This window comes from Pleurodeles waltl, chromosome 1_2, assembly GCF_031143425.1.
Source record: "Pleurodeles waltl isolate 20211129_DDA chromosome 1_2, aPleWal1.hap1.20221129, whole genome shotgun sequence".
Taxonomy (NCBI): Eukaryota; Metazoa; Chordata; class Amphibia; order Caudata; family Salamandridae; genus Pleurodeles; species Pleurodeles waltl.
The window spans coordinates 603012408-603034750 of record NC_090437.1 but is presented as its reverse complement, the minus strand read 5'-3'; positions in this window follow the sequence as shown (position 1 = coordinate 603034750).

Genomic DNA, 22343 nt, shown 5'->3' with positions numbered 1-22343 from the left:
CGTCGGTGGGTGTTGCATGTCGTTTCTCCAGCTGTGTGTGTTGATTTTCCAGCTGTGATGCAGGTGGAGCGTCAATTTTCAGCTGCAAAGCTGGCGGCGGGTGGTTTCTCAGCCATGTCTAGGAAGGTGCATCGAAATTTTCCCCACTCAGTGGTCTGTGTGTGGATTTTCAGTCTTGGTCTGCCAGCTTCACCTTCCAAGGCCCCAGGAACTAGATAGGGCACCACTTGGCAGGGCAGGAGTCTCAGCAGAGAGTCCAGGTGCTGGCAGGAGAAGTCTTTGATGGCCCTGAGACTTCAACAACAGGAGGCAAGCTCAGGACAAGCCCTTGGAGATTTCTTCACAAGCAGGAATGCACAAAAAAAGTCTAGTCTTTGCCCCTTGAACGGGCCGAAGCAGCAACTGCAGGATAGCTCCAAAAAGCACAGGCAGGGCAGCACTTCTCCTCAGCTCTTCAGCTCTTCTCCAGGCAGAGGTTCCTCCTGATGTCCAATGTGATCTAAAGTCTGTGGTTTGGGATGCTCTTCTCATACCCATTTTGGCCTTTGAAGTAGGCTTACTTCAAAGGAAAGTTTCTCTTGTTTGTGAAATCCTGCCTTGCCAGGCCAGGCCCCAGATACAGACCAGGGGGTTAGAGACTGCATTGTGTAAGGGCAGGCACAGCCCTTTCTGGTGTAAGTGACCATTCCTCCCCTCCCTCCTAGCACAGATGGTTCATCAGGATATGCAGGCTACACCCCAGCTCCCCTTGTGTCACTGTCTAGAGAGAGGTGCAAACAGGCCAACTGTCAAACTGACCCAGACAGGGAATCCACAACCAGGCAGAGTCACAGAATGTTTTAAGCAAGAAAATGCCCACTTTATGAAAGTGGCATTTTGAAACACACAATCTCAAACCCAACTTTACTAAAAGATGTATTTTTAAATTGTGAATTCAGAGACCCCAAACTCCACATGTCCATCTGCTCCCAAAGGGAATCTACGCTTTAATAATTTTTAAAGGCAGCCCCCATGTTAACCTATGAGAGAGATAGGCCTTGCAACAGTAAAAACTGAATTTGGTAGAATTTCACTGTCAGGACATATTAAACACATTAGTATATGTCCTACCTTTAAACATACACTGCACCCTCCCCATGGGGCTACCTAGGGCCTACCTTAAGGGTGTCTTACATGTAAGAAAAGGGAACGTTTAGGCCTGGCAAGTGGGTGCACTTGCCAAGTCGAATTGGCAGTTAAAATCTGCACACACAGACACTGCAGTGGCAGGTCTAAACCATGTTAACAGAGCTACTAATGTGGGTGGCACAACCAGTGCTTCAGGCCACTAGTAGCATTTGATTTACAGGCCTTGGGCACCTCTAGTGCACTTTACTAGGGACTTACTAGTAAATCAAATATGCCAATCATGGAAATTCAGTTACACATACATTTTACATAGGAGCAATTGCACTTTAGCACTGGATAGCAGTGGTAACGTGTCCAGAGTAACAAAAACAGCAAAAAACAGAGCCCAGCACACATCAACAAAAAGGTAAACAGAGGCAAAAAGTTAAGGGAGACCATGCCAAGGATGCCAAGTCTAATAACCACAAACATATTTTTGCTGTACGAAATAAAATTCAGCCTCAGGGACAGCAGGCAGTGTTTCAAAGGAGCAATGTTTGCTCCTCCTGATGTTTTACCAAATGTGAAACCTTTTTTAAAGAAGCACCATTTTCTTTAAGGAACACTGGTTCCTCAATACAAAGATTCCTGTTTGAGATCGCAACCACAGGGATGGTAAGACACTATCCCAGCCCTTGTAGCCAGTCACAAGGGGACACAAATAGTTACCTGTCTAATCAATATTCTGTTGGAAGGTCTCTCAGTGACCCCCTGAGACTAGAGATTTTGCAATGTGACCTATTAGTACACAGATCACATGCAACATTTAAAATCTGGTCACAAAGCGTTTGTGGCAATTTGGAAATCCTTTTTGTGAACAATCTTTTAGACAGACCCTAGGTCGCTGCTTGCTTCCCTCCCTTCTCCTAAGACCACCCACAAAATTTCCAAAGGCTGATCTATCTAAGGGGGATCACTTATCTTATGCACATGGACTATAATCTCCTTTAAGAATTCAGTTACTTATTAATGCTTAGCAACACAGTTACTCTCCTATATCATTCAAAATCAAAATTAGGTGGGAACGACGCTGTCATGCCTCCTCCTATTTGCATTTCGGAAGATCACCTAATACATTGACAGTTTTGGTAATTAACTTTTTTGCGCAATTATACGCTTTTGCAATATGTTCCTTTTTTAACCTTTTGTGACAGATTCGATGCTGGGCCTTACACAAATGACTATTCCCGGTGTGTCTGTAACACTCAAAACCTTGGATCTTTTCCCCCGAATGACTTTTCCCTTTCATTGGTTGTGGTGACAGCATTTATACCATTACACTTTGAGGATACAACATTCAACACAATTCTGCGAGGCATATAGCCGTAGTCTCAATATCAGAGGCATCTGAAATGGCTTTATTCAAAGTTAAATTCAGAGTAGTCAAAGCATTGCACTCAAATGTAATGGCAAGAACTCTAAAAGTCCCCTTAAATGAAATGTTTTAATAGGGTCCCGAAGTAGTTGATGTCTCTTATAAAACTTGTGCCTCTCAAGTATCGCATGTTTACGAGGCTTAAAACATGAGTCCAATGTCTTTATAGATGGAACATTTTCATCACCAACATCTCCTTCCTCTAGTAGGAATCAACATCAACATTCGGAAGCTGGAAGAAAGGATGAGGGAGGTACCACATTTTGCTGCATGATGGAGGATCAGTAACTTTCCCCAGAATAAAATAGTGCCACAAACAGCCATGCTGATATGCTTAAGACATCCACACATCTGGACACCTAGCAGGTTGCTTCCTCATTCACACTAGTAGCCATGGAAAGGAGACCTAAAATAGCATAAAATACCATGTGTGTCCAAAGGACTCTTACATAATTCAGCCACAAAGTTAAACACAGTGTAATCATGGGGATTTGGAGACCGGAATTCATGATGTTGATGGAGATAACTTTGATTTATTTAAATTTGTGTGCTTAACATTATTAACATTTCAGCACTAAAAAAACACTGCAGCTTTCAAAATTGAATAAACATTTGCTTGACCACACCAGGCCCAAATTAGACCTAATCTCTATTTTGAATTATAAAGTAGGCTTGATGTGCATTTGAATTTCTCTGATCACCACGAGTAGCACAATTGCAATTGGGAGATGCTCTATATTGACATGCAGATCTCGAGAACTCTTAGGTGAAAGTCTTACTTTTTATGTAACAATTTCAAAGCTTTTCCTGCCTGCCACTATAAGCCTCCTAATAATATGAGACTGCCATTGTTTTACGTAACTGGATTTGGACTGATATATAAGATGATATTAGGTCAGACAAGAATAATATTAATATTTAGGGGACAGAGCTAGGATGGTGGTATTAGACAACGAGATGTAACTTGGTACCTTATGGTGACTGTGCAGTTTCAATTGGTTTCTATTGTTAAAATAATTGTAAAAAAACAAGAATTTGGAGGTGAGACACGTCTGGTTTGCCTGACATTTTGAGAGCAAAGTCTGTCTCTTATTTTAAACTTAGAATATTTTTGCTCTGAGACTTGACTTCATGTCAGACTCATTGCTGCAGTTGATTGAGCCTTATGCTAATTACCTATGTGGATTAGTATAAATTTTACTAGTTATTATTTTTGCCTTTTGTATTGCAATTTGAATTATTTAATAAACCTTTATGGTTTTTAAATTTATGCTGGTTGCAAGTATTCTTGACACCAACAACTGGCAGCAAAATAAATTGGAGGAGCGCAAAAAACTGAAACATACACACATAACATAACATACATAACATACACACATAACATACAAACATAACATGCACACTAATATAAATATTAAAAAAAATACTTACCTTACTCAATGTCCTGCAGCACGTCCTCGTTCTGTAGCACATCCTCGGAGCGCAAAGCCTACAGCTAACTGCCTCATCCAATCAGGAATTTTTTTTCATGCTGTTAAGCAGAATGAAACAAGTGTCTTGATTAGCTGGGGCAGGCTAGCTCCATGCTCCAAAAGGCACTGTATACCTGTGCCTTCACTCTAACCCAGCTGTCCAAGACAGCCAGGTTGGAGAGGTTTGAAATGCGCATGTCGGTTTGGCCGTAGCAAGGTAGCCTGCCAAACCATCATGCGCACTTCAAACAACAGGGCCACTGCTCACTGCTGCCAATCATTGGCAGAAGTGATGCACTGGCCCCGCCCTGCCCTCATAACTTTGTTTGATGGCAGAAGGTGCCAAAAATAAAATGGTAATAAAATCACTTTATTACCATTTTATTTATGCTTTCTGCACCGCAGTGCAGGGGAGGCGACTCTCCTCCACTCCCAAGATGGAACCACCACTAGTTAGTTTGCTGTTTATCTGTTATATTGGGACACATTACCTCATATGATCTTGAGAACACTGTGTCCAATCTTGCATAGGCTTTATCTTAGATTATCTGAAAAGATAGCATCAACAGTATGCACATCATCAATAGATTGATAAGCACAGAAACAGTAATATATGTTCATTGCCAGCCATGTTATGCATGTTAACAAACAAGATGCACATAACTAAATGAAGGAATGTTAGCAAGAACTGGTGATTAGCTTGTACAAGGTGTGCACATGACCAATCAAAGTGAATGCACAATCTGTCATTCACTTAAAAATACACTTCAGTCAACAGTGTAGGTGTGCACATCCCTGGTTAAACAAGCCAACATGCTTTTAGTAATGCAACAAGATGGCAGCATGTTACGTTCAACATGCTGGTAAATATGCACGCCAACGTCGGTGAGTAGAGTAATGTCAGGTATCAAAGCTGGAACGCAACTACATTTCAGCACTGAGAAGTACTGGCAAAGAAAGCCATTCAGGCTTTCTTAACAGATCAGAACTCAGGTCTGATTGATGCACACCTCGATGTACTGCCAGGACAGAAGTAGGGCTCTTCTTCAATCAACAAATATGGACTAGGTCGAAGCCCATGAATAATGGAGTAGCCATAAAATGAAAATGACCCCCACTTAGAACTAAAGTTGTTATGGCACCAAGCAAGCGAAGGAAGTCATTGCAATCCTCCCAAAAAGACCTTGCTTGTCTCTTCCATCCAAGCATCTCTCCATTCATCCTTTCATCCTTCCATCTACCAGTATATCGCCAGCATTTCACCTATTCATTCTGTCATTCAGTCAGTCTTTCATCCAACTATCAGGCTGTTACCATTCCTTTGATCCATTGCTCAACCATCTTCAAACGTATCCATCAAACATATCCATCCACCATTTCACTCAGTCACCCCCTTCCATCCACACATCTATCCATCCTTTCAATCATCCATCCATCCGTTTGCTTATCATCCACCCTTTCACTCTATCCATCTATCCACCCTTTTACTCTACCCATCCTTCCCTTCCCTCATCCATACATTCACTCTTTCACTCAGCCATCTATTCTTTGACTCATTCATCCACCCATTGATCCATCCATCTACTCAATCATTCACCCATTTACCCTTCCACTCATACGTCTGTCCTCTCACTTACTCATCCATCCATCCACCCTTTCACTCATCCATCTATCCATTCACTATTTCCCTCATTCATCCGTCCATTCACCCAGCTATCCATCTACACTCTCTTTCACTCATCCATTCACTCTTTCATTCATCCATCCTTACATCCATCCTTTCACTCATCTTTTAATTCACCCTTTCACTTGTCCATCCATCCAGTCTTTCATGCCATCCATCCACTTGTTAAAGCAGATATGTTATTTAAAAAACTTCTTAATGATTTATATGTTATTACTAATGAGAAAATGCATAGAGAAATTAATCGTAGAAAATAATGTGCTTGTTTGAAAAATGTGGCCTCGGGGTATGATCACCATGTGTACTAAAACAACTGAAAATGTGCAAAATAATGAACATATATGAGAAAATTGTAGTAATATGTCATAGTTAAAGGCATAACCTCAGTTTTGTATTATTAATTTAGCTGAACTAGAGGCCTAGTTCCACTAGGCCTTGCACACTCTGAACATGGAGAAACTGGACGCCTTGCAAAGGACTGGAAACTGTTGACTACAGCCTTGACCCATTCGAAGTTCAAGTTACTTAGCTAGAATTTTCTGCAATGTACCGGCGGACATAAGATGATGAAGACAATTTGTTACTATTATGTGTAGAGCAGGCTAAATGTACTTTCCCAGGACTTGAACAATAGAGTAGACTGGAGAGCCATATGCAACAATTTTGATACCTGAAGGGCCGGATGATCAGGGCATCGCATGAAGAACCAACCTGCTTATTGTGACTTGGAATATATAAAAATTAAGTAGATCTGGTAAACAAAAACTATAGGTTAAATTCATATCTGCTGACTGACAGACCAATTCGCAATTAAGGGGATGAACTGGGAAACCCTAATAAAAAGTCATGACAAGGGGCGAGAAATCAGAATTGCGGGGAGAAAATTGATGCCGTCAGGAGACGCTGCCCGGGGTGCTGATATTGGGTTCATACTCTGTGAGCCTGATCCGTAGCTGACTGATTGATGACCTGAAGATGAAGAGTGACTTGTTGCTGATCCATCCAGGATAGGTACCTATGAAAATGTGACTGACAATTTTATGCCTTTTCTTCTATGTACCAACTGCGCTGTTATAGGGATTCTTACTTAGGTAGATTTTTCCAAATTTATGTTTTCTTTAAATTGTTTTCACATGAAGACCCCCATGCAAATGCTAATCTTGGTTAGGTAGGCTGTTAGGGGTGACGTTGACAGTGACAAATGACTGACAAACTTAATTGCTGAACTACATTAATGCTGGTATTCATAGCTCATGGTATTGCATTGTCTCATACGTCTTTCTTTAAGAAATAATGGGGGTCATTCTGACCTCGGCGGTAAAAGGCTCTTACCGCCAGTCAGAAGACCGCCATTCTACCGCCGTGGCCGCGGTAACCCGCCACGGTCATTCTGACCCACAGCTGCCAAGCCGCCAAAAACCCGACATCCACGGAAGGCCGCCTCATCAGCGGGCAGCGATAAACTGGAGATGACCAAACCTCCACCGCCACGCCAACACAAACACGCCCATGCCGTTACGACCCACGAATCCACGCGGCGGTCATTCAACCGCGGTATTCCATTGGCGGTACACACCGCCGCGGTCAAAATACACACCCAGCTCCAAAACCCAGCCACATTGGACATTTTGAAATACACACACCTGATACACATACAAACACCACCCCCACACATCCAAGAAACTATAAAACACACACCCACATCACCCACAAACCCCCACTAGTTGGAAATCGGAGAGAAGGCGATAGAGAGAGAGAGAGCGAGCACAGCAATCGAAAACCCCAACACACACAGGAACCCAACATCATCAACCACACCACATCTACGCAGACATCACCACACACCACCACTCACATCACCACAAACACCACCCCACACCTCATCCACACCACCCCATGGCACCCCAAAGACACCCCAGGTTTTCGGACTAAGAACTCCGGGTCATGGTGGAGGAAATCATAAGGGTAGAGCCCCAGCTCTTCGGCACACAGGTGCAACACACCACAATAGCCAGGAAGGCGGAGCTATGGCAGAGGATCGTCAACAGGGTCAACGCTGTGGGACAGCATCCCAGAAACCGGGAAGACATCAGAAAGCACTGGAACGACCTACGGGGGAAGGTACGGTCGATGGTCTCCAGACACAACATCGCTGTGCAGAGGACTGGTGGTGGACCACCACCCACCCCTCCCGAATTCACAGCGTGGGAGCAAGAGGTCCTTAACATCCTGCATCCTGCGGGCCTCGCTGGAGTAGGCGGAGGAATGGACTCTGGTAAGTCTAGTCTCAACTACTCCCCCCCCAACCACCAGCATGCCAACCCACCCCCCCACCCTCACCCCCAACCCCCCAGCACACATCCTCCCTGCCAATGTCTCACCAGCACAACCCACCCAACCCAAAACCAAACCCTGAATGCCAACACAAACCATGGACACCCATCACCTATGCATGACCACTGCACATACCCATCCCCCCCACAAACCACCCTCACAACTCCTGCCACAAGGGAATGCCAGCACTGGGGGACAAGGGCACCCACAAATCGCACACCATTGAACACACAGAAGCAATAACCATACTCTTTCACCCCTGCAGGGCCCGAACGCCAACACACCGGCCAGGAGGGTCCAGATATGTCCATCCCACCCCGAGAACAGGCCCGCAGTGAGGACAGCAGCTCTGTCGACCTGGAACCTGATGACCAGCCCGGACCATCGGGGACCTCTGGACAGTCGGTTCACCACACACAGACACAGGCCACAGCAGACCTAACCCCCTCTGGGAATATCAGCACAGCTCCCACCCAGCGGGCCCATGCCTCTGTCTCCAGGACAGGTCAATCAGCGGTGTGTCTGCCACTACAGGGCACCCAGGCTGACCCAACACCCCAACAACAACAGGGACCTGAGGGCAGTGGTAGTGGGCACACTGTCCAGGGGACAGAGGCCCGGGGAAACAGGGCAACTGGGAGGGCTGCAGTGTGACAGGGGGGGGAGGACAGGCCCAGGGAACCGACTCTCCAAGAGGCCCTCACCACCATCATGGGAGCATACCACCGCTCCCAGGAGACGATGGCGACGGTACTGGCCAGGTTCCAGGAGATCCAGGCACAGCAGGAGGAACGGTACATGGGGTACAGAGAGGAGCTCAGGAACATCGTCCAGGCCCTGAACCTAATAGTCACCACATTGCGGGACCATGTGGCACCCCAAAGGGCCCCTGTCACCAGCCCGGACCAGGAACAGCCTACCACCTCCGCCGGCGCTAGTGGACAGGAGGCCCCCACACAACGACGGGCCACCAGAACCCCACCTCCTGCTGAAGATCAACCACCCCGCAAGAGGAGCCTGAGATCACAAAGGAAGACAGAGTAGGATGCCAAGACCCCCGCCAGCCTAAGATCCCCCCGGATGTCATTCCACTGTCCCACATCGTCACCCTGTCCAACCTTGAACTGCCCCTGCTCCATCCTTCCACAGGCATATGGACAATGCACCTGTGCGACCGAGAACTGGACTCTGCCATGGACATCACTCCACCCCCACCCATTACCGTTTTACTATCATGGACCTATATGTAGCACTTTAAATAAATCACTAATTGCACTTAAAACACTCAGGAGTCTGCTTGTATTCTTTACAAATGTATTACACATAACGGTTCAAAAATGTTCAGTTACATTGTGATGACAACATACCAATGTCAATGTGCTTTACTCCATAGCCGAACAAACCAGAAGTCACGCAGTGGGTCATACAGCTCTGAAAAGCCAAGGGAAAGTCACAATTCAGTTGAAAGGAACTGGGGGGAAACACAGAAAGTAGAGATGCAGGAGGCCAGAAGTAAATGTAAAATGGCGTGGGGGATTCTTACCTGGGTGCTACTGAAAATACTGTTGTATGACTGTGTCCCTGTTGTCCGTGTCGTCCCCGTCGTCTTCCTCCTCTTCACTCTCCACAGGCTCCACAGCTGCAACCACACCACCATCTGGACCATCCTCCTGCAGAAAAGTCACCTGGTGTCGCAATGCAAGATTGTGAAGCATACAGCAGGCCACGATGATCTGGCACACCTTCTTGGGTGAGTACATTAGGGATCCCCCTGTCATATGCAGGCACCTAAACCTGGCCTTCAGGAGGCCGAAGGTCCTTTCTATGATCCTCCTAGATCGCCCATGGGCCTCATTGTACCGTTCCTCCACCCTGGTCCGGGGATTCCTCACTGGGGTCAGTAGCCACGGCAGGTTGGGGTAACCAGAGTCACCTATTAGCCACACACGGTGTCTCTGTAGCTGTTCCATCACATAAGGGATGCTGCTATTTCACATAACATACGCGTCATACACTGACCCAGGGAACTTGGCATTTACATGGGAGATGTACTGGTCAGCCAAACAGACCACCTGGACATTCATCGAATGGTAACTTTTCCTGTTTCTGTACACCTGCTCATCGTCTTTTGGGGGTACTAAGGCCACATGGGTCCCATCAATGGCACCAATGATGTTGGGGATATGTCCAAGGGCATAGAAGTCAGCCTTCACAGTGGCCAAATCACCCTCCTCAGGGAAAATAATGTAGCTCCGCATGTATTTCGTCAGGGTAGACAACACTCTGGACAAAATCTTAGAAAACATAGGCTGAGACATCCCTGATGACATGGCCACTGTTGTCTGAAAAGACCCACTTGCCAAAAAATGGAGGACTGACAGAACCTGCACCAGAGGAGGAATTCCTGTGGGTTGGCGGATGGGGGACATCAGTGCTGGCTCCAGCTGGGCACACAGTTCAAGTATAGTGGCTCGGTCAAGTCGGTAGCGAAGTATTATATGACGTTCCTCCATTGTCGACAGGTCCACCAGCGGTCGGTACACGGGAGGATTCATCCTTCTCCTCGCAAGTCCCAGCGGACGGTGCCTAGGAAGGACAACATGGAGCACAGAGTCAAGCAACCCACAGGTACGTAACTACAGCTTGCACAGTACACGATTCTCAATGCATTGAATGGCTGGTATGAGTGGCAATGCAAGGCCTAGGCCTGTGTGACGCAGTAGTAATTAAGCCCTGTGGTCCCTTGTAATGGCGGCTGCCTGACCTGAGAAGTGTGACAGTGGGATGTGAGGTCAATGCGCTGGCGTGACACACCGTGGCGGTAGGCGGTCGAAGACCGCGGCGCAAAGCCGCATTGGTTAACATCGAACCCTATGGGTTTCACGAGCCAATGACTAGCTGCGCCGGCGGTCGCGGAACGCACCGCGGCGGTACGCGCCGCCGCGGGCGTGACCGCCATCTTCTATCTGGTTAATCACTCGAGACCTGATCATCCACAGGAGAGGACCTATACTGCAAGTGCTGCTGTGACCTCGGTCTGGGAGATACAATGGCTGCTGCGACTGGGGAAAGGGCCCCTGCCTTCACTACAGAAGAGTTGGAGAAACTTGTGGATGGGGTCCTGCCCCAGTATGCGCGACTCTACAGTCCTCCAGACCAACAGGTAAGTACACTGTGTGCACGTTGAATGGTCTATGTCTGGGTTGTGTATGGTGGATGTAAGATGGTGGGGTGGGGAGACAATGACGAGTGCAAGGCACGACAGATGAGAGCATGTGCCACATGGCAAGGTTGGGGAGGGGGGGCCAATCGCATCTATCATGCGGAAAATTGATGATATTTCAATTTCCACCCTGTACATGTCAAATAGGTCAGCGCCCATCAGAAAGTCGACATTTGGCGTGCCATCGCCAAGGAAGTCCGGGCCCTGGGGGTCCACAACAGACGGGGCACCCACTGCCGCAAGAGGTGGGAGGACATTCGCCGCGGGACCAGGAAGACCGCCGAGTCACTGCTGGGGATGGCCTCCCAACCTAGGAGGGGTGCCAGTCGTACCCTGACCCCCCTGATGTCCCGGATCCTGGCGGTGGCCTACCCCGATTTGGATGGGCGCGTGAGGACATCACAGCAGACACAAGGGGGTGAGTACCAGCACATTCAGCTATCTTTACGCGCAGTGGAGGTGCCTGGGTGGGGGAAGAGGGCTGTGGGTGACATTAGGCCAGGGCGCTTTCTGTAGTGTAGTCCTCTGCTTTAGCCATGTCCCTGTGCCCCCGCCCCCCTCCTCTGTAGGGTGACAAGTACAGCTATCCATGGTCCTGCATCACCCATGTGCGCGTTTGTTGTCCCTAGACCTGTTGGCCTAGTCACAAGTACTGAGTAGTGTACCCCGATTGCGCGGCTTAGTGCATGAGGCTCCTGTGTCTGTCCTCTCCGCCAACGGTGTTGACAATGCATGCACTCAACCTGTTTTTATGTCTCCCCACACCCTTTTGCTTTATCTACTTGTGCATGTGTGCATTAGCATCATCAGGCGGAGGAGAATTGGCACCGGAGCACGAGGGAGCTGCAACTCACCAGGCCCCGGTGGGCCATGGCACAGACACCGAGGCCACCAGTGATACGGAGGGCGAGGGGAGCTTCACAACGGAGAGCCGTGGTGACACCAGCGACACCGACACGTCCTCGGATGGGAGCTCCCTAGCGGTGGCGGCAACATCCGGGCCCCCGCCTCTACAGGTACAGCCGCCACCCCGCGCACCAGCTCCACCCTCCCAGCAGCGCCTTCGCTACGTGCCCGCTCGCCCAAGAAGGCGGGCGTCTCCTTCGCCCCAGGCACCTCAGGCCCTGCCCCTGTTACCCCTGCTGCCCTCAGTGAGGAGGTCATTGACCTCCTACCGACCATCATTGTTGGACAGTCTACCCTTTTGAATGCCATCCAGGGGGTAGAGAGGGAGGTGCATCGTAGCAATGCATACCTGGAGGGCATTCATTCGGGTCAGGCTGCCCATCAACGATCGTTCAATGCTCTGGCCTCAGCACTGACGGCAGCCATTGTCCCTGTTTCCAGCCTCCCTCTTCTAACTGCCTCCAGCCTGTCCCTGTCTCCTGTTCCTCTGCCTATCCCACCCACACCATCAGACCAGCCTGCACACACCTCAACACCCAAGGGCAGCTCATCCAGACATAAGCACCACAGATCACACAAACATTCACACAAGCAACACCCAGATGCAGACATGCCAACAGCCACTACCACCTCTGTGTCCCCCACCTCCTCGTCTCCCTCCTCCCTCCCTGTGACGTCTCTACTCACACCTGCATGCACACCACCAACAGCCAGTACTTCCATCACCACCACACCCTCCAGTACAGTCCGCACACGTGCAGTCACCACCCCCACTGCCATTTACACGTCCCCTGTGTACTCTCCCACTGTGTCTGTCACCCCCTCTTCCAAGACACACAAACGCAGGCAGCCACCCACCCAACAGCCAAGCACCTCACGACAGCCTCCAGCCCATGCACCTTCACCCAAGGACAGCACACCTGACTCTCCTACAACCACCTCCTCTTCCTCCACTCCCATAACCACTACACCTACCCTTTACCCTGGTCCTAAAAAAGTTTACCTCTCCACTCTTCACCTCTTTCCCTCCCCTGACCCCCCCCTCCATCTGCTAAGAGTCCCAGGAGCGCCTCTGCCACCACCAGCCCGGCTTCAAGGGTCACCGTAGTGCATGGCTTCTGGAGTCCCCCCTTTGCCAGCAGTGATACATCGGTCAGCAGCAAGGGGACAGCCAGCCCCCCCCTGGAAAGCAGACCCGTAAAGTAAGGGGACGTCGCGGGACGACTGACACGGCTGCCCCCAAGGACCAAAGTTCTGCCACTTCACCTGCCACAACATCCAGGGGAGGCAAGGGCCAGAGAGCCAGATCGAAGGAGGGCAAGGGCGGCAGGGCGGAGAAGTCAGCCAGCAGGAGCGCGGACCAGGAGGGCCCCACAAGCCCCATCCCGGGTGTGAGGGAGGACACCCAAGGGCCCAGCACACCGTCACCGAAGGGTCCAGCAACTGCACGGTCGGAGGGCGACTGAGCAGGGAGTCGTGGCCAGGTCTGACTCCCTTGACTTACAGAACAAGCACCGCTGAACAGGGCCCCGCCGTCCAGAAAGGCACCGCTGAACAGGGCCCCGCCGTCCAGAAAGGCACCGCTGAACAGGGCCCCGCCGTCCAGAAAGGCACCGGTGAACAGGGCCCCGCCATCCAGAAAGGCACCGCTGAACAGGGCACCGCCGGGAGGAGCACCGCTGAACAGGGCCCCGCCGTCCAGAAAGGCACCGCTGAACAGGGCCCCGCCGTCTCAAGCACCGCTCTGCTGGGCCCTTCCTGTCAAGCACCGCTCCGCTGGGCCCTTCCTGTCAAGCACCGCTCCGCTGGGCCCCGCCGTCTCAAGCACCGCTCCGCTGGGCCCTTCCTGTCAAGCACGGCTCCGCTGGGCCCCGCCGTCTCAAGCACCGCTCCGCTGGGCCCTTCCTGTCAAGCACCGCTCCGCTGGGCCCCGCCGTCTCAAGCACCGCTCCGCTGGGCCCTTCCTGTCAAGCACCGCTCCGCTGGGCCCTTCCTGTCAAGCACCGCTGGCCCAATGACAGTGCCGGTTCTTTGTCGTGCTAATGTTCACGCTGCACTCGGGCCACCCTGCCTCCTCCATTGTCTGTGGAGACTGTTATCCACTTGATGGACTGTGGCTTTGCACTCCCCTGGATATGACAGTGGGCAAGCCACCCACTTGTGAGACTTGAGAGACTGTGGCTTTGCACTCCCCAGGATATGACAGTGGGCAAGCCACCCACTGTAGAGACTTGAGAGACTGTGGCTTTGCACTCCCCAGGATATGACAGTGGGCAAGCCACCCACTGTAGAGACTTGAGAGACTGTGGCTTTGCACTCCCCAGGATTGGACAGTGGGCATGGTGGCCCCTTCTTGGATCTGGCGTTGTGGACTCAAGTGGCTGTGGTGCCCCCCCTTCCCTTCCCCCTGAGGTGCCTGTAGTTTTGTCATCTGATGCCCCTGCAGTGTTCTCTCCAACGGACTCAGGTCTCCTGTGTGGGCTTTGCCCATGTGTTGATACACTTTGGCCCACGGACATTTGCAATTTCAGTGACTGTGCGGGACTTTTTGCCTCTATTTATCGGTTACGCAATGTTTACACTTGGATTTTTTTGATTCATTTTCCTATTTTACCATGACTTCAATGAACCTATTTTTTACATAAATGTTGTTTCTCACTTTAATCATATCTTTTCGTTATTCCGGGGGGTTTGGGTGGGGTCACTTTGACTTGGTGCTCTGCGTTGGTGTGTAGATAGTTGGGGGGTGGGTGTAATGCGTATGTGTGTGCCCGTAACCCTTCCTCCTCCCCACTCCACTGTGTCGTAGGTGCGGTACTCACCGTTGTCGCCTGCGCCGGAGTTCGTACTCGTGGTAGATGAGCAGGGAGACGAGAGCAGGTAGGATGTTCAATTCGGGCTCCATGCTGTCCTCCGTCCTCGTGGAGTGTATAGAGGTGAGCGTTTTCCCGCTCGTAGTCTGTTTCCGCCGTGTTTTTATCGGCGGGGCTCCCGCCCCGGAAAAGGTGGCGGATTGGTGAGTTGTGATAGGGTGGGCGGTACATTATCTGCCGCCTGGCTGTTGGCGGTGACCGCCGCGCTGTTTGTGTGTCATGCCGTGGCGGTCGGAGTGTTGAAGTGGCGGGCTCTGTTGGCGGTTCCCGCCAGGGTCAGAATTCCATTTTTTGGACCGCCAGCCTGTTGGCGGGTTGGTCGCCGCTTTATCACCGACCGCCAGGGTCAGAATGACCCCCAATGTCTTTTATCTAATGAATTAATAAAGAGTTGATGTGAATAAAGTTGAACTAACAGATGATTTAGAATTGTAAGCAATAGGGAAATAAAAATTGTTAACTCTTTTTCTGAGTAGTGGTTATTCTTTGTTCTCATGGTTTAACATTAAGGGGCTGATTCTAACCCCGGCGGTCTTCGACTGCCGGGGCGAGGGTCGGCGGGAGCACCGCCGACAGGCCGGCGGTGCCCCGCAGGGCATTCTGACCGCGGCGCTTTGGCCGCGGTCAGAAAGGGTAAACCGGCGGTCTCCCGCCGGTTTACCGCTGCCCTGAGAATCCCCCATGGCGGCGCAGCTTGCTGCGCCGCCATGGGGGATTCTGACCCCCCCTACCGCCATCCTGTTCATGGCGGGAAAGCCGCCATGAACAGGATGGCGGTAGGGGGGGTCGCGGGGCCCCTGGGGGCCCCTGCCGTGCCCATGCCAATGGCATGGGCACGGCAGGGGCCCCCGTAAGAGGGCCCCGCAAGGTATTTCAGTGTCTGCCTTGCAGACACTGAAATACGCGACGGGTGCTACTGCACCCGTCGCACCTTCCCACTCCGCCGGCTCGATTACGAGCCGGCATCCTCGTGGGAAGGGAGTTTTTCCCTGGGCTGGCGGGCGGTCTTTTGGAGACCGCCCGCCAGCCCAGGGAAAAACTCATAATACCCTCCGCGGTCTTCTGACCGCGGAGCGGTATTATGGGGGCGGAATTCTGGCGGGCGGCCTCCGCCGCCCGCCAGAATTAGAATCACCCCCTAAGTGTTTTCTTGATTATTGATGCTAGTTATTGATTCAATAGTCACTGCATAACTGGGATACTCCATGCGATTCAAAAGGTTAATCGACCTATACGCGTCCCCTTGCAAGTTTACTTACTAAGGACAAGGCGTGCTAGCAGTTTTTGGGAGCAGCTTCATGGTTAGTTTCCTTGGGGAACTAGTTATGTGGTGATTATTGGTTGTGGTAGTAGTTTAAGTTAGGATTAGTTGTTCATATTTGCATGAGGTTTGAATTTAGTTTTTCTGAAATGGCAATTGTAGCAAAGATGATGCCCCGTTATGCTCAGAAATGACTTTCCCAGATCCTGGATCCTGCTAGTGGAGTTGGGTATGTTCTCGTGTGTTTTGAGATAGTGTGAAAGTGGTAGGTTGCGCTTGCACAGGCTTAAGCAAACTGCAGGTGAATCCAGATGTATTTGAGGTAAGTAGGGAGTCTGCGCACTCCAGTGGAGGATTAGTAGGAGTGTGCATACTCCATAGTGTGAGAGTAGGGAAGTCGTCGAACTTCACATGTGTGTGGCGCTTTGTGCTAAAAAATTATCCACGTGGTTGTTTGTGATGTATGGATCCTGCGTGGTCTAAGACTCAAGAGTATATTGACAAGTTTAGGAGACACTTGGTTATATGTTGTAATCTGTCTGGTTTAGTAGGTTGATCGGGCGTGGTCAACAAGCTGGTGTGGGTGATAAATGAGTAAAAGAAATTTTGACTGAGATTTGGTGAGTTCTATGTGCACCAGGACAGACCCATTGATCAGTTGAGAGTAAAAATTTGCAGGTCGAATTTTGCTTGCGAATGTGGGAGACTGAGAAAGAGGAATAGCTACATGAGCAAAAGAGCCATTAGTGAAAATCCGTAAGGTCTCTGAAACAATTGTGTGCCTTTCTGTAGTAAACCAGCAGGTTTGTTTTGGTATTGGTATTTGGTTAAAGTGCTCACAATGATTTGCATTAGCTGTGTGAGTTGAAGTAGGAGGACGAGCCGCAAGACTATGGGGGTCATTCTGACCCTGGTGGCCAATGACCGCAGAAGCACCGCCAACAGGCTGGCGGTGCTTCCATGGGCATTCTGACCGCCGCGGTCAGAAACGGGAAACCGGCGGTGGCCCGCCGGTTTCCCGCTGCCCCAGGGAATCCTCCACGGCGGCGCTGCTTACCGCCATCCTGCCCCTGGCGGCTTTCACCGCCAGGAACAGGATGGCGGTAACGGGTGTTGTGGGGCCCCTGGGGGCCCCTGCAGTGCCCATGCCAATGGCATGGGCACTGCAGGGGCCCCCTAACAGGGCCCCACATTGATTTTCAGTGTCTGCCAAGCAGACACTGAAAATCGCGACGGGTGCCACTGCACCCGTCGCACGCCTTCAACTCCGCCGGCTCCATTCAGAGCCGGCTTCCTCGTTGAAGGCGTTTTCCCGCTGGGCCGGCGGCCGGCCTTCTGGCGGTCGCTCGCCAGCCCAGCGGGAAAGCCAGAATGGCCGCCGCAGTCATTTGACCGCGGTGCGGTCATTCGGCGGCTCCCGCTGGGCGTGCGGTTACCGCCGCCGGCGGGAGTCGGAATGACCCCTATGTCAGCCTCAGTGTGTCAGTGTGACGTCAGAGTGTGCCGCGCTGGGATAGGTTGGTTAGTGATAACAGTCGCGAACAGATTGGCAGCCGTCCATAAGAGGCAATTGGTTGACTAAGTGGATGAAGGGAATCTTGGGAGTAAAAGTCATTTCATTATTGAATTGAAGTAAACAGAACAGATAAAATGAAGATTTTCAAGGCGTTCAGAAGTGCGATGAAGGGTGATTATTACAATAAGGCGTCAGTGGGGGAGCCGACCCCACCGGAAAATTCTCCGGCTTATATTGTGATGGAGGAGCGAGGTGTAGCACCATGGTTGTGGTTGAAGCAGTGGTGTAAGCTAACTAAGAAGCGAGGGTCCATAGCATTTCCGCAGCATGGAACGTTTAATTTGAGAATACTAGACCAATTGCGAATGGCATTATATGAGATGAAGTTGTAACCGAGACCAGCACAGTTTGAGGCTTTAGCAGTATGGGAACTGGTGGCTTGACAGCAACAAGAAATGAAGTTCAAAAGGAGAATGAAGCAAGTAGAGAAATCTTTAGCTGAAGCTAGATGGGATTGGGTACAGAAGAGATGGCGAGCGAAGACACTACAGTGTGCTAAGTAGTTTCCTGCCATTACGGAGGAAGATGAGGTAGAGAAGGAGGATGGCGCTAAAGAGGATGAAAGTGCAGGGAAAAAGAAAAAGAGAAAGTCTTAAGTAGGTGATGAAGATTCTGATGTTGAGGATCTCATTATGCAGTTAATAAGAGATCGACCTCCACCTTTAACAACCTATTTAGGGGGTCCAGGCACTAGTTCCACTACAACAGCTCCAAACGAAGTACAGGGAGCTGAGGGAGCAGTCCAGACAGATAGTGGACAAATACCAGGGGTAGTATAGAGTACACCTAATGCAGGAACTACTACTGTGGTCCAAGCACAGATGCATCCACCTTCGGTACAGAGAATTTATCCAGATGTACTAGTTCTTGAGATTGTCTCGAACATAATGGTGCCAAGGGAGCTAGTGCTTCCAAAGCCAATGCTAGTTCAGACAGAACTGACTCCAATGTTTTTGCCTTCAGCACATGTGCAGGGTTTGCCGAAATTTACACCAAGGACAGGAACACAGTCAGGTATTACACACGTCATGAACCAGGCAATGGGGGTAACATTCCCACAGGGTGCGAATGTTAGGGCAGCTTCAGATGCAATATCGCTACCAATTACTGTCGGTCCAGCGATACCCATATTTGCGCAAAAGAAATCAACCGCAGGAGAGCAGAACAAAATGTCACAGAGCCTTGTGAGAAGGGGAGCGAGTGATCCTGTGCAGATGATGTCGTCCGCAGGACAGACTTTCAATGGATCTAGACCTTTAATGGATCTTAGTCCACTTGTAGCGCTTCCAGAGACAGTAAATGGCCCAAATGCGAGTCAGAGTTTGAAACTTTTAACTCCGCAAGCTTCAGGTGCAGTGGTGCAACAGTTACCAGTGCCAAATGCAAGTAACATTTAATTACAGGGATTGTCAGCCCAGCAATTGAGTGAATGATTAGACAGTCCAAACATTCCTCAAAATGCATCTGTTGGAAAATGGGTTCTTGGTAGGGTAGGTAGGTACCTACACCTAGCAACAAGCCACTAACCTCCACGTAGGTACAGTTAGGTCTCAGTAAATTAATCCCAGCTCAACCCTTGGAAGCTTGGCAACGAGCGTCAAGGCTTAACTTAGGAGACAAAGTGTAAAGCATTCAAATATCACAAAACAGTAATTAAATAAAACACAGGAAACAGTTTAAAAATCCAAAACCAATTTATAAAAATAGTTTATATTTTTATCTTTAAAATGACACAAAAACGATTAAAATCGGTTCAGGGGAACCGGAGATATGAATTTTTAAAGAATTATTAGTTTTCTAGCGCTTAGAAACAAAAAGCGCCAATCGGGTCATCTGGTTGCACCTCGACCGGGGCAAAGTCAACCTTTCAGGCCGACCGCGTTGGAGCCCTGCTCGGCTACAAGTCGCGGGAGGCCTCGGTTGAAAAGTTACCTTCTGACTTAGTCTTTATTTTGAAGTTTTTCTTCACCGGGACGAACCTGCCAGTTGAATCCGACCTCCTGGAGCCCTTGTCCGGATACGCGATGTGGGTTTCCTCGGTGGAGACTTTTACCTTCGGACTTAGTCGTTTTTTCGAGATGAAAATCCTTCGACCGGGGTAAACCTGGATCTTGATCCGACGTCCATGGAGCCCTTCTCGGATACGATGGCTGGGAGGTCCCGGTCAACTTTTTACGTTCGGACTTAGTCTCTTTTTTGGATGTTTTTCTTTACCGGGACGAACCACGAAGTCAGGCCGGGTCGCGGTTGAGGCAAGCCGGCTAGAATTTCCGCGGCGGGTCGGTCCCTCTCTGGAGCTTTTTTCCAAAAATTCTCAAATCTTTTCCAAACTTCTGGGGCTTCACCCAGATGTTCTTTTAAGGTTCTTTTGGGGTCCAGAGCTCACCCCAAGGGTCCAGAAGTTCTGTGATGGTCCTTGGGGGGTGCGGACTTCAACTCCCAGAATGCACCTGGCGCAAACTCCTTTTTGGCCACTGGACAGTGGTCAGCTGGTCGCTTTCTTCAGGAGTTGGTGCAGGGGACTCTGGTTAGCAATTTTTCACCTGTAGCAAACAGGGAGTCCCTCCTTGAACCAGTTGAAGCCAGGCAAAGTCCTTCTTGTGGTGAAGCCCAAGTGTGCAGCTGGTGCAGTCCTTCTGAGTGCAGGGTCCAGGTGCAGGCCAGGGGTCCAGCAGGGCAGTCCTTCTTCTTCTTTAGTTCCTTTCTTGTTGAATTCTGGAGGGGATCTGAGGTGTGGGTGCAGGTCTGCCAGTTTTATCCTTGCTCCTGGGTGAAAAGCAGGGGGGCCCTGGTTCTCCAATCAGGGACAGGGTCGTCCCCCTGTGATGACCACTTCCTGGGAAGTGTGGCAAAAATCCATCCCAGAAGGCAACAGTCTCTAAAAATCCAACATGGATGAATCTGATTTTTGGAGGTTACATCTGGCTGAGCCCACCCACTGGTGTGGCTAAAAATCATAAACACACCCCTCTCCTGCCCTCTCCTAATCTAATCAAGGGGGCACCTAATTGTCTGGGGTTGCAGGATGTGGGGGTGTTGCTGGGTGCTGCAAATGTCCTTCTCTGCCTTTGAAGACCAGTTTGGCAGCCCTCCCCCTTCCTGCCTCACCATCTGCTGAGGGGAGATTCTCTCCCCCAAGCACATTCCTTTGTGTGAAGCCTGGCCACTTCACACCTCATCAAGGCAGCCTGGCAGAAGCTGCTGCAGGCTGGCCAATCAGAGCACAGCAGCAAAAACAATGCAGAGCTGAAATTGGCAACTTTTTAGGTAAAGTCTAAACTTTTTACATGAACAAGTTATATTAAATCCAACAACTGGAAGTTGTGGGATTTATTACAACAATTAAATTGATACCAAATTCTTGGTATGTAACATTTAAGGAGACTTTAAAATTTAAAATAAAGTCTGCCCATTCTAGCCTATGAAGGCCATTTACTTCAATGAGGGAAAAACGAATTTGGCCGTTTTTACCTCACCAGGGCTTATAAATCTATTTTTATAAAGTCTCTGCTTATAGTTACATGGCACCCAGCCCTAGGGGCACATAGGGCACACCTTAGGGGTGACTTATATGTAAAAATAAGGTAGTTTAAGACTTTGGAAGTACCTTTAATTCCAAAGTCGAATTTGCATATAACTTTAATTTAAAAGCAGCCAGCAAAGCAGGCCTGCCTTTAAAATGACACTGGGCACCTCAGCAGTGCACCTAGGTGTGCACCACCTATGCTGTGGTCCCTAAACCTACATGCCCTACCATATACTAGGGACTTATAGGTAGGTTAACTTAGCCAATTATAATTAGCCTAATTTGCATATTGATTTTACACAGAGCACAGGCCGTGGGACTGGTTAGCAGTACCCAGGGCACCATCAAAGTCAGGAAAACACCAGCAAAAAGAGGAAAATGGGGGCAAAAAGTTATGGGGCCTCTGCAATCAGCCCTGTTTTCTCACACAACCCCCCCCAGCCCACACGCCCAGGAGACTCAGCCCAACCCTGGGAGAGTCTTCCTGGATTGTTAGGCGAGGAAGACAGTGAAGAAAACTGGCTGTCCCTTTGCAGGGCCTACTCTGCCTTATATTCTCCTGTCAGGGTCACTCCCTATGGGTAGTGAAGCCATCCCAACAGTAAAAGGACCCAACTCAAACTGAAACTTTCCTCTAGTGGGGTCTTCCTCCTTTCTCTCTGCCAACTTGGGTAGTGAGGTGCCCACCTCCCCTACTCCACACTTTGCTAGGGCAACACCTAGCTTACCCAAAGAGGTCACCCAACACCTGAGCAACCCCAGCATGACCAATAGGGTCAGGGGGCTTACTTTGCCATTGGCCCTGGGGTCTGCCTCCCAGGCCAAGTACAGTGCTGCCAGGAAGGCTAGCACCCAGCAGAGGCTACTGACAGCTGTCAGTACCCAGAACCACACCCTAAGCTCTCCACTGACAGGTGGCTGAGCTGCTTTAGGGGCAACTTTGGGG